This window comes from Copadichromis virginalis, linkage group LG16, assembly GCF_057382275.1.
Source record: "Copadichromis virginalis isolate Kocher_CV1m ecotype Utaka linkage group LG16, C_Virginalis_male_GT1.1, whole genome shotgun sequence".
Lineage (NCBI taxonomy): Eukaryota > Metazoa > Chordata > Actinopteri > Cichliformes > Cichlidae > Copadichromis > Copadichromis virginalis.
This window is the reverse complement of record NC_140633.1, coordinates 13,283,580-13,296,946: the sequence shown is the minus strand read 5'-3', so window position 1 is coordinate 13,296,946 and position 13,367 is coordinate 13,283,580.

Below are 13,367 nucleotides of genomic sequence, written 5' to 3'. Positions count from 1 at the left end.
TATATATATAATGGCAGCTGGATAGCGTAGTGGTTAGACTACACGCCTTTGGAACAGAGGATCGCAAGTTCGATTCCTGCCTGGGGCGTCTGTATCCAGTAAGGGTCCTAAGGCTAGACCCCCTATGCTAAGCAAGCCTACCGCAGACATGAGCGAGACAGATAAATATGAAGGCATGCCGGCTCGGACGTCGCCCGGATCAACAAGGTCCGCGTCAGGTGTTGAGGAACCAGGGCACCCTGACGAAAAGTGGGCTACTGGAACAAGAAGGCATCGGTGGGCAAGGGACGAAAACAGGGCGTTGTTGGAATGCTACTACGCAAGTAACCCCGGCGGAAGGGGCTACATGAATAGGATGACGGACCTATGGATTCTTCGATACCCAACATCCACAATGACGGCGAAACAACTAGTAGCTCAGTGTTCCAACATTCGAAAGAAGGGACTGCTCTCACAGCTAGAGATTGACGAGGTACAACACAAATGCTACGGCAAGGAGGAGTCAGGACGCCAGGTCAGGGGGGAGATATCATCACCCCCACCCGAGATTGGGTACATAGCCCCAAGTGCAATAGGAGAAGGATCGTTGAGTGCCAGAGGAACTGACCTGAAAAATAGGATCATGGCCAAGCTTGAAACCTGGATCCCCCGTAGCCGGTTCCCAAGATTACGTGAAGTACCCTCAGAAGGTCTGCTAGATGATGTTAATGCAGCACTACGGGCAATACCTACAACCACGATTACCGACACTAACAAGCTGATCTACAATACGGCAGCAGTGATCAGTGAGATGCTTGGCTACAAGTTGAACAGCCACAAGGGGCAGTACCCTCCATGGAGAAGGAGGCTAGAGGGCAAGATCAAAGTAGCACGGAGGGAAGTTAGCCAACTAACGGAGTTGCAGAAAGGTGCGACAAATAAGGTGCCTAAGAAATACAGCAAGCTGTCCATACCTGAGGCCTTGGAAACTGCCAAGCAAAGACTCACAGCCTTGGCCAGCCGCTTGAGGAGGTACACCAGAGAGATAGAAGGCAGGAGAATAAACCAGCTGTTCTCCACAGAACCAGCAAAGGTGTACTCTCAGTGGCAAGGGAACAATAAGAGAATAGCACCACCAAGGCTGGAGACGGAGCAATACTGGAAGAGCATATGGGAGAAGGATGCAACCCATAACGGCAATGCTCAGTGGCTAGAGGATCTGAGGGCAGACCACAGCGACCTCCCTGAACAGGGTCCAGTAACCATCACAGTGGCAGATATCCAAGAAAGGGTCTCCAGTATGAAGAGTTGGACAGCACCAGGGCCCGACATGGTTCACGCCTACTGGCTGAAGAAGCTGACTGCACTCCACGAGCGTCTGGCAGCACAAATGAACCAGCTACTAGTTAACGAAAGACACCCGGAATGGCTAACTGAAGGCCGGACGGTCCTGATCCCCAAGGACCCCAAGAAGGGACCGGTCCCCTCCAACTACCGACCAATAACCTGCCTCAGTACTACATGGAAGCTCCTGTCAGGCATCATATCGGCTAAGATGAACAGGCACATGGGTCAATACATGAGCGGGACACAGAAAGGAATTGGCAAGAATACCAGAGGTGCAAAACACCAGCTACTGGTAGACAGAACAATCAGCCGAGACTGCAAGACCAGACTGACCAACCTGTGCACTGCCTGGATTGATTACAAGAAGGCCTATGACTCAATGCCCCACAGCTGGATACTGGAATGCCTAGAATTGTACAAGATCAATGGGACCCTAAGAGCCTTCATCAGGAACTCAATGGGGATGTGGCGTACAACACTAGAGGCCAACTCCAAGCCCATAGCACAAGTTACCATCAAGTGCGGGATCTACCAAGGAGATGCTCTGTCCCCACTGCTGTTCTGCATAGGCCTGAACCCCCTCAGTGAGATCATTAACAAGACTGGCTACGGATACCGACTACGGAACGGAGCAGTTGTCAGCACCCTGAGGCTGTACGCTAAGCGGAAGGAAGGGGGCCGGGGACTGGTGAGTGTCAGCACCACAGTCCAGGATGAGACAAGGAACATCCAAAAATACATTGGGAAGATGGCCCCAACTGACCGAGTGCTCAGTGAATACCTCAGGCAGCAGAAACCCAAGAAAGAGGAGGGAGACGAGGAACCATCATGGAAGGACAGGCCCCTGCACGGTATGTACCACCGGCAGATAGAGGAGGTGGCTGATATCCAGAAATCCTACCAGTGGCTGGACAAAGCTGGACTGAAAGACAGCACAGAGGCACTAATCATGGCAGCACAAGAACAAGCTCTGAGTACAAGATCCATAGAGGCTGGGGTCTATCACACCAGGCAAGACCCCAGGTGCAGGCTGTGTAAAGATGCCCCAGAGACAATCCAGCACATAACAGCAGGGTGCAAGATGCTAGCAGGCAAGGCATACATGGAACGCCATAACCAAGTGGCCGGCATAGTGTACAGGAACATCTGTGCCGAGTATAACCTAGAAGTCCCGAGGTCAAAATGGGAGATGCCCCCAAGGGTGGTGGAGAATGACCGAGCTAAGATCCTGTGGGACTTCCAGATACAGACGGACAAAATGGTGGTGGCTAACCAACCGGACATAGTGGTGGTAGACAAACAGAAGAAGACGGCCGTAGTGATCGATGTAGCGGTTCCGAATGACAGCAATATCCGGAAGAAGGAACACGAGAAGCTGGAGAAATACCAAGGGCTCAGAGAAGAGCTCGAGAGGATGTGGAGGGTGAAGGTAACGGTGGTCCCCGTGGTAATCGGAGCACTAGGTGCGGTGACTCCCAAGCTAGGCGAGTGGCTCCAGCAGATCCCGGGAAAAACATCGGAGATCTCTGTCCAGAAGAGCGCAGTCCTGGGAACAGCTAAGATACTGCGCAGGACCCTCAAGCTCCCAGGCCTCTGGTAGAGGACCCGAGCTTGAAGGATAAACCGCCCGCAGGGGCGTGCTGGGTGTTTTTTTTTTTTTTTTTTATATATATGTATGTGTATATATATATATATATGTATATATGTATATATATATGTTCTTCCTCTACACCCCCCCCCCCCCCCCAAATTTTTTTGCACATGTCGAGGAGCGTGTCAGGCTACATTTCACTGTGTGTTATACTTGTATAACTATGCATGTGACAAATAAAGAACCTTGAACCTTGAACCTTGAATCATTTCTCCCCTCCCCCTTTCTTATGTGTTCTCAATGGACACTGATGTAACACAGCAGTGTGACTTTAATTATTTTCTGTCCAGTGAACTCTCTTCTCCATCTTACACTGGTCCTTGTTCTCCAGCTTTAGTGTCCATGGAATTGGCAGCTTGCACATGTGGAAACACACCATTGGTGCTGACAGGTATGTAAAGGTTTTAGAGCAACATATGCTTTCTTCCAAATGGCATGTTTTTCAGGACAGGACTTGTATATTTCATTGAGACATTACTAAACCACATACTGCATCCATTACAGCAGCATAGCTTGGTAGTTGAACTGTCCAAGTGCTGAAGTGACTTGACTAAAGTACAGACCGTTCACGAATTTAAATTATTTGGAGCATGATGAAAAATACAAGAGTCATGTTCTGGGACTTTGATGGACAGCTATCGGACAAGGATAGAATAGATCCTTCTCCCATGATCCAGCAACTGGTTCTCAGATGTTTTTAAGAAAAGGGGATGTAGCAGCCCTTGGCATCAAGAACGACAGAAGAGTCTCTAACGGGTGCAGCCATTTATTTCATCACCACACACGGCTCATTCTCTGGACCTTGAGCACCGTGAAAACTATAAAATAAGAAAATATTGATACCCGTACAGTACCTTTTGAACTATAGATCTCTTTAGATCTCTTTGGCTCTCAGCGAAGGCGGTCGCACTTTTCTCCTCTCCTCCTCACCCTTATCTTCCCTGCTTAGCCTCTTATGTCCTTGCCTTGTCTCGTGTGCATTACTTTTCCCTAGAACAGTCTCTCACTGTCGTTCTCTAAAATCTAAAAGAGAATTATGGATTTGATCAACTGGTCTCTGAATGCTATTGACACCCTCTTCTCAACGAGAAGTCTGGGCTCGGGAGAACCCGAGTGCCCTGGAGGGACTTTCCCTGCCGGATACACGATGGATGGGTGGCAGAACTGGAGGATCTTGTGCCTGGCGGGACTGTCTATCGAGGACGCTGAAGATATCTACCTATTCGGAACCATGATAACAGGGTTCTTGCTGATCGGCGCTGGCTTGGCCCTGACTTATCGGAGAAATAAGAGAGCGGAACCGGCTGTTCAAACCCCCCCAAAGCTGACCGCTGGAATTGAAGCGATGGGACGAGGCGCGATCTCTCACACTGAACGCAGCATGGGCACCACCTTGGAGACGCTTACAGCTGCCGTGAAGACTCAAACCAACACCATTGAGCGTATGATGGGATACATCAGAGAGGGGCCTGCTCAAAATGACACCCTTGAGCGAAAGTTGGATCACATCGCGGAACGGCTCACTGCTACTGTGAGGTCTCAGAATCAAAAGAACGACAACACCACGGAACAGAAGCTTGATAACATCATGGGGAGGCTCGCGGCTCTCCAACGGGAGATCGAGAGACCAGTGTCAGAGTGCTAAATTCGCTGCTCGCATAAAGGAGAAATCAACAATATTCTACATTTGGACACCACGGCACCAGCTGCTAAGGCCCAAGGCTGGAGCCCACCAAAACAACTCCCTGATAACGACTGTGTGATGACCAGTGTTGGGTAAGTTACTTTAAAATAGTAACTTAGTTACATTACTAGTTAGTTCTCTCAAAAGTAACTGAAAGTAACGAGTAACTTGAAGTAACTGAGTTACTTCAAGTTACTCGTTACTTTCAAAGTAACTAGTTACTAGGGAAAGTAACTTTGGTTTTACTCAGAATTCTCTTGTTAATGTGTTGCTTCCATAACTTTGCCAGTCTTCTAGCTTGTTTACTTGCCACAAGTGCACTGTGCCACCTACCAATAGAAAGGAAAAGATAATGTGCATATTTCCACGAGAGAAATCCCACGCCTGGGCCGTCATTGACTGCTGCCATGATTCTAGCCTACGTCACAGCGCCATGTGCGCCTTTTACATCCAACACAAAAACTGCAGTCGTGGTGCTTTCGATTGTACTCAGAACTCGGAAATTCTGCCTTCTGAATAGGAAGATGTTGGTAACACCAGACTGCAGATGAGCTGCATACAGAGCTGGACTGGGACAGAAAATTGGCCCGGACATTTTGACTAGAAACTGGCCCACCATTATAGGAAAAATCATAAAGCCTTTGAATGAAAACAAACGCTGTTGTGACAGTGATGTACACTGTTTTGATGGTATATATGCATCAATCTATCAATCGTTTGTTGTAAGATTCAGATAATTATTTTTTAAAAGCTAGACATTTTAAATGAGAATAAGATAGAAAAGTATTTCTTTGTGCCCACCTCTCCCTGTTAATGCCCTACCTGGTCCCCTGGCAAAACTTTGCTAGATCCGCACCTGCACAGTTACCAGCTGTCAGCTACCTAAAAAAGGATCCTGGTGTTATTTGTCTCTCAGAAACAGTTCATAACTTCCCTTCAACTCATTCATGTCACTTAAAAGGTAAACCTGTTTCTCCATCACCTGTTCAGCTCTGATGATTCAGTAAGGACATCTCCTGGTTTCATCTTCATGTTTCCCTCTCACCAGATATCCAAACCGATATCATGACCAGCAGCTTTTTTGCAGCTGTGGCTCCAGCAAACATCAGCTGATACTAGAAATTAATATTAAATAAATTCTAACAACAGCTGATCAAGCTTAAACGTGCTGCTGTTGTTTAGCGCGACATCCGCTGGTTTCCTCTTTCGGCGCAAAGTGGGCGATAAACAAACAAGAGAGCCAATCAGCTGATCACTGATCAGTTTTCATGATTGAAGTAGAAACGGGAGAGGGAGGGGGGAGAATGAGAGGAGAAGAGGCAGCTGTGCAGCAAAGACACAGAATAACTCCAGCTTTGTGTCTTTTTCATTGTAGCTGAATTACGGGACAAACTGTTCCTTTTCACTTCAATAAGAAACGCGTAATATTTTCTCTGAATACCAGACGGGACGGTTGGCAACTCTAATAACTTATGAACAAAATAAAGTGCAACATCATTAACTTCATAGCACCCACCCAGCTGTATAGAAACTCTGTCATGCTAGCTAGCAGTACGGATAAAGTCAGAATAACGAAAATAAACTCCACCTAAACTTGGTTTATATCTGACCCAGATAGACTGCAGGTCATAACTTCTTACCTGAAGTTCAGTTCACACTTGGACCGGCGGCCGCCTCGGGTCTATTCTCCAGCCCGAGAACGTGTTGCTTTCTCTCATTCACCTGCTGGCCTCCACCACTTGCTAATGTTACTGAATCTGTGGAAGCTCCGCGATAGCCACCACACGAAGTAACGAGTAACGACCCTATCTAAATCCCAGTAACGACTAACGCGTTCCTGATTTTGGCATAATAACTAGTTACCGTGCTCGTTACCACAATAATAACGTAGTAGCTTATAGGTAGCGCAGGATTCAGGAACAGTTCAGCAGTTCAGCCTATTAAGAAGAGGAGAGGTCTCTGGAGGTTGATCTGGGGGAAAAGCAGAGGGGGCAGGATACTATATAGTCTAGATTAGTGGTGCAAAAGTCTCACGGTTCGGATCGGATCACGTTTTTTTCGTTATGGATCAGATCAATTTTTGGATCAGCAGAAAAAAAAGACAAAATTTTAACTCGTCATTTACTTATTTAAGTATTTTTTGCCTATTAAAAACATTCAACTCAAGACTCCGTATGTTTCGTGCTATAAGCCGCTACTTTTTGCACAAGCTTTGAACCCTGCGGCTTTTAGTCAGGTGCGGCTTTTCTAAGGATCGTCTATGATTTTTGTGATATCGTAAGAGGATTTGTTTTGGTTGTTCCGCTGTTGTACGGCACTACGTTGCCTGACGGAAGGGCATGTGATCAGACACACAAGAGTACAATGCTGGTCACATGTCCGTCCGGAGCGCGAAAAACAAACTTGAATAGCAAGAGCAAGAGGAGTATTACAGGAGCAAAGGAAGCTTTCATTCACAAGGACTGTTAACAAGCAAGGTGAATCAACCATCACGGTGAGAACCACTGGCCATGAGAGAACGAATTTCACTTGTGTGCTGGGCTGCACAGCATCAGGGTTTAAACTTCCGCCAATGGTGATTTTTAAGCGGATTACTATGCCAAGTGAAGAGATCCCGAGTGACATCTCTGTTAAAGTCAACAAGAAAGGGTGGATGGTGGAAAGCGTAATGAAGGAATGGCTGCAAGAGTGCTATGGGAAGCAACCTGGAGGATTCTTTTGCCAAAAAAAAGCGTTGCTTGTTGTGGACAGCATAAGGGCCCATATCACAGATTCTGTGAAAGCAGCCATTAAGAGCACAAACTCGATTCCAGCTGTGATTCCTGTTGGCACAACGAAGCACCTGCAGCCACTCGACATCAGAGTGAATCGTGCATTCAAAGTAGCACTACGCGTTCAGTGGGAGGTGTGGATGACGAGCGGCAATAAATCACTCACCAAAACTGGTCGCATGCGAAGAGCAAGTTTTGCCCAAGTCTGCCAGTGTATTCTGACAGCGCGGATAAGTGTGAAAACATCCAAGATCATCAACGGATTTCGAAGGGCAGGACTGCTGCGTGATGGAGAGGAGGACACCGCCACGGCCCTTCAGAGGGTGTTCAACTCTGACACTGACAACGAGGATTTCTTTGGTTTTGAAAGCGACAACGAAGGAAAGAAGCGGAGAGTGGATGATGAAGCCATCCTGAGCCTGTTCGTTTCCGACACTGGAGAAGAGGACTTTGGTGGTTTTATTGCGCAGGAAGAAGAGAAAGTTGGTGGTGAGTGACTGACTTTTCTTCTTGTTAAAGCCGTGTCACTGCACCTGAGCCTAAAAGGTAGACCAAATCTATTTTTCTGGTGTGCTGTAGGTTATTGTTATACACTACATTGTTACTCGTTTATAAAGCATAGTACATGTTTCGTACTTGTAATTACCGGTACTTGTACATATACATAAAAAGTTATACGAATATGTACCTGTAACTTGTTTTTCAAAATATTAATAAAAGGGATGTGTTCCCAAACAGCCATCTCTTTCCTGACAATCCCCTTTGTGCATATTCTCTTACATGGTAAGCAAACATTAAAACACCTGCGGCTTTTAGTCAGGTGCGGCTAATGTAGGTACGAATCAGGATTTTCCCCTGATTTTAGCTTGTGCGGCTAATATTCAGGTGCGCTTTGTAGTCCGGAAAATACGGTATATAAAAACAAATTAAGGTGCAATATAGGGCAGTACAGGGCTTTCTATCTACCACTCCACTGCGACATAATGAGCGGTCACGGTCATGTAGCTTTCCGTTGCCCTGGAGGTCCACCCATTTGTAGTTAGGGTGTTCCAGATTAACTGGCATCACAGATTAACTGGATTTGGTCGAACAGATGTGTGGCAGACTTGCGTTTCAGGAGCTGCTACTGACAAACCAGCAAAAAAACGCCAAATGTGTCATCTGTGACACTTGTGAGGTTTCTCAAACACACTCAGTCAGTCTTGATGCTGTTGAATAACAAAATGTTTAAAAATGTCGCAAGTTTACCTGGTGATATTCTCATGCAAGACGTGATCGCGAAAACAGCAAACAATAAACACCACGCCGATGTTGTTCACAGGACAGCAAGAGTAAACGATCGGGAGAATCTAGTTGTCGTTATTGTGGAGTGGGATCGTTTCGGATTACGGATCAACCGTGATCCGTTGCACCACTAGTCTAGATACTTGGGATCAGCTGACTCAGGCACAGGACAAACACACTCAAGGTAGACTAGCTCAGCAAGAGGAAACACATTTTTAGTCTCTTGAGCAGCTTGCACAGGTTCAACAAACAAAACCACAAAGCTGACATCCAGAGTTGGCTTTGAGCCTCTAACTTATGGTTTATGACCTCAGACTCTAGGATAATAGACTCTGAGGTGTCTGGCAGAACCACAGTTACAGAGGAAGCAGATTATAGCATCACTATTATCCTGGGTGGCTCAGAGTCCGTAGGCACTAATAATACCAAGAGTATCAACATTAAACCAGTTCATCATATGTTACTACTGAGAGCCATGTTTCTTTTTTGTTGTTTGTGGCTGATGGAAAGAACATGAAGACAGCTGCAAATGGTTACAGCTATGGAGAGGAGCTGGATAGCCTCAGCAGCAGTAAGCAGATGGCAGATGAATCATAGAGGCAGGGAGTGTAATTCAGTAATCCAGGGCTGGTAAGAGAGCACAGAGGGTTAAACTAAGTACGTGTTTAGCTACTGACACACAAAGGATTTCTCTCAAGTTTTTAAATTTTATTTATTTATTTATTTTTGTCAAAACAGCTTCAGTAAGGATCTATGTCCTTGAACATTGGGCCATCATTGCATTTAAAGAAATTGTAGACTGCTGGGTTTATAGTTTTATTCATGTTCCATATCATTTCTTATAGGAAAACAAACAGACTTTATGGTGTAATTATTTTACATGCAGTTGTTTTTTTTGTTTTTTTACTGTGTAAGAATATTCAAGAGAAACATTTTTCAAAAAATGCCTCTCTGTGCAAAATGGGTTTTAAAAACATAAAGAACTGTGGGATACTGTTTGTCAGTTATTTGGACAAGAGGACCAAACTTTGGCAGTTGTATCCCACTGTAACTTTGGTGTATAAAGAGCTAACTAGGCCTGGGTATCGTCACTGATTTCTACAATCAATTCGATTCCGATTCACAAGGTCCCGAATCGATTCGATCCACGATTCCATTCGATTCAATTGAAATTGAATCGGGAAATTGTGCCTCAGACAGGCAGAAATATTATAATTCAGATCAGTACATTTACATATTTTTGTATCTACAACAAGGAAGCTGACACTCGCAAGACTTTATCAAAGGAGTAAGCATCACAGCAGATGCCTTTGTGTCAAAGCAGCTGAGGATAAAATGCAGAAAAACATGAAGGTGATTTTCCTGGCCTGGGATTTTATAAAAATATTCTGCAGTACATCAAAAACGAAAGAAAACCATTAATCAACATGTGAACATTACGTCTGAAGTTACAGCGGTTTTATTAGAGACACGCCTAAGCGTTTTGCATTTTGCATAATTTTAAAAAGTTTAAATTTGTTCAGAAGCCGATTGAACAGCAGAAATTAGGTTTTCTTTTAGTAAGTAAAAGGAAGAAAAAAAAACAGCGGCCGACAGCGCTGTAAACAACGGTAGACTTGTGCGTAACAAGCAAGCGAATAATGCAGAAAACTGATTTTTAGACGGGAAACTGTTCTTGAAGAGAGAGAGAGAGAAAGAGAGAGAGAGCTGTGCATGAAGTGTGATTTTATTGTGGTGGAAGAAAAACAGTAAAAGTCAGAGGGAATTCATGACGATGTTTATGTCACGGTCGGGCGGATTACACACAGTAATTCGGCGTGCCCGTGTGGCGTGCTGGCTAGACCCAAACGCGGCAAAGGCTAGCGGTGGGTTGGAACAGACACGCAGTTATTCTAGAAACGATCAGTGCACGAAGCGGAGCTTCGGAACTGGCGTTACAGACGGAGAGCGAGCGGAGCCGGGATGAGAAAAAGAGTCGAGAGGAAAAACACTCACAGTTGGTGAATCAGGCGGCGACTGACGTCGGCAAGGTTTCGGAGCTCCTGACATGAAGAGAACAATGTCTGAGCGGCGAACAGGTGGGTGACGTCTCTCTTTTAAACCCGGCCCCGTCATCAGCTGATCACCGGCTGACAGGACCCCCCCCCCCCCCCCCAAAGACCGGCACCCGACGGTCCAGGACAGCGGCGACGAAAATCCGAGATGAGGGAGGGATCCAAGACGAAGCGGGACGGCACCCAGGAGCGCTCCTCCGGACCGTAGCCAGCCCAGTCCACCAAATACTGGACCCCGCGACCCCGGGGACGAGAGTCCAAGATCCGCCGGACAGTGTAGACAGGGCCCCCATCGACGAACCTGGGCGGGGGCGGGGCCGGGGGCGCCAGCGGAGAAGTAATGCGCCGTTTAAGCTGCGAGACGTGAAAAACCGGATGGACCTTCAAGGCGGGTGGAAGCTGGAGACGATAAGTCACGGGGTTGAGCCGGGCAGTGAGCTCGTACGGGCCAACGAACGGGGGAGCGAGCTTCTTGGACTCCGTGCGGAGCCGCAGGTGCCTCGTGGAGAGCCAGACGCGATCCCTCGGCTGAAAAGGATGACCCGGGCGGTGGCGGCGACGATGCTGCTTGGTGTACAGAGCGTTGGCTCGGGAAATGGCAGCCTGCGCCTTGATCCAGGCCTGACGACAGCGACGGACCATCCGTTCAGCAGCAGGCACGTCGACCTCCGCCTCCTGATGGCTGAAGATAGGAGGATGAAAACCATGGCAGACCTCAAAGGGCGAGAGACCGGTGGCAGAAGAGACATGAAGGTTATGAGACAGCTCAGCCCACAACAGGTAACGAGGCCAAAGCGACGGTTGGGCAGAGACAAAGCACCTCAGGAAGCGCCCCAGCTGTTGATTGGTCCGTTCAACCTGCCCGTTAGTCTGAGGGTGATAGCCGGACGAGAGGCTGGGAGACTCACCGATCAGGTGGCAAAAGGCTTTCCAGAACCTGGCAGTGAACTGGGGCCCCCTGTCCAAGACTATGTCCTTGGGGAACCCGTGAAGCCGGAGGACGTGGTCCAAGAAGAGCTCGGCCGTCCGTTCAGCGGAAGGGAGGCCGGCCAGGGCGACCAGGTGCACCGCCTTTGAAAACCGGTCTACAAAGGTGAGGATGGTGTCAAGACCATCCACGGATGGGAGGCGGTAACGAAGTCGAGGCCGACATGGGACCAGGGACGTCCCGGCACAGGGAGAGGGCGAAGGTCGCCAGCGGGAGGCTGAGAGGTAGACTTGGCCCGAGCACAGGTGTCGCAGGCGGAAACGAACTCACGGACGTCTCGAGTCATGGAGGGCCACCAGAAGGCACGACGGAGGAGTTGGAGGGTCCTGTCCGGCCCCGGGTGACCAGAGAGCGGGGAGGAGTGAGCCCAGAGCAAGGCCTCCTGATGGCACCGGGATGGTACATAGAGCCTCCCAGCAGGGGTGTCAGGCGGAGGCGGTTCGGCGGTCAGGGCATCCCGGATGGAGTCCTCCAGGGGCCACTGAAGGGGGGCAGCGAAGCAATGAAAAGGTAGGATAGGACTCGGGTCTGACGTGAGGCCGTCCTGGGCGAACTGCCTGGAGAGAGCGTCTGCCTTAGCGTTCTTGGAACCAGGGCGGTAGGCGAGGTGGAAGTTGTAAGGCTCAAAGAACAAGGCCCAACGAGCCTGCCTTGGGTTGAGCTGCTTGGCAGAACGAATATGGATCAAGTTCTGATGGTCAGTCCAGATCAGAAAGGGGTTTTTCGCTCCCAGGAGCCAATGCCACCACTCTTCTAAGGCCCACTTAATGGCCAGGAGTTCTCGGTCGCCGACACCGTAGCGTTGCTGCGTGGGAGAGAACTTCCTTGAGAAATAGCAGCATGGGTGCAGTTTTCCATCCGGGCCGTGTTGAGAAAGGACGGCACCAGCGCCAACATCGGAGGCATCGACCTCCACCACGAAATCTCTGGCAGGATCAGGGTGGAGCAGGACGGGGGCCGTAGTGAACCGGTGGATGAGGTCTCGGAATGCCTGTTTTGCACCAGGGGAGAGGCAGAAGGGTTTAGGCAGGTTAGCTGGTTTGGTGAGGGATGTCAGTGGGGCGACAACGGCGCTGAAATTACGGATAAAGCGCCGATAGAAATTGGCAAAGCCCAGGAAGCTCTGTAGTTGCTTAAGGCTGGAGGGCTGAGGCCACTGGGTCACGGCTTGGACCTTTTGCGGCTCCGTGGTCAGGCCCTCGAAGGAGATGGTGAAGCCTAGGAAGGTGGTGGACCACTGATGGAAAGCACACTTCTCCAGTTTGCAGAACAGCTGGTACTCGAGCAGCCTGCTCAGCACGGCCCTCACGTGGCGAATATGGTCCACTTCGGTGCGGGAGTAGATCAAGATGTCGTCTAGATAAGCAAACACCCACCGGCCTAGCATATCCCGCAAGACATCGTTGATCAGATGTTGGAAGACAGCAGGGCTGTTGCAGAGGTCGAAGGGCATCACCAGGTACTCCCAGTGCCCGTTAGGGGTGATGAAGGCCGTCTTCCATTCGTCCCCTTCCCTGACGCGCACCAAATTGTAGGCGCTGCGCAGGTCCAGTTTGGTGAAGATGCAGGCCTGGGAGAGGGAATCGAGTGCGGTGGATAGCAGAGGAAG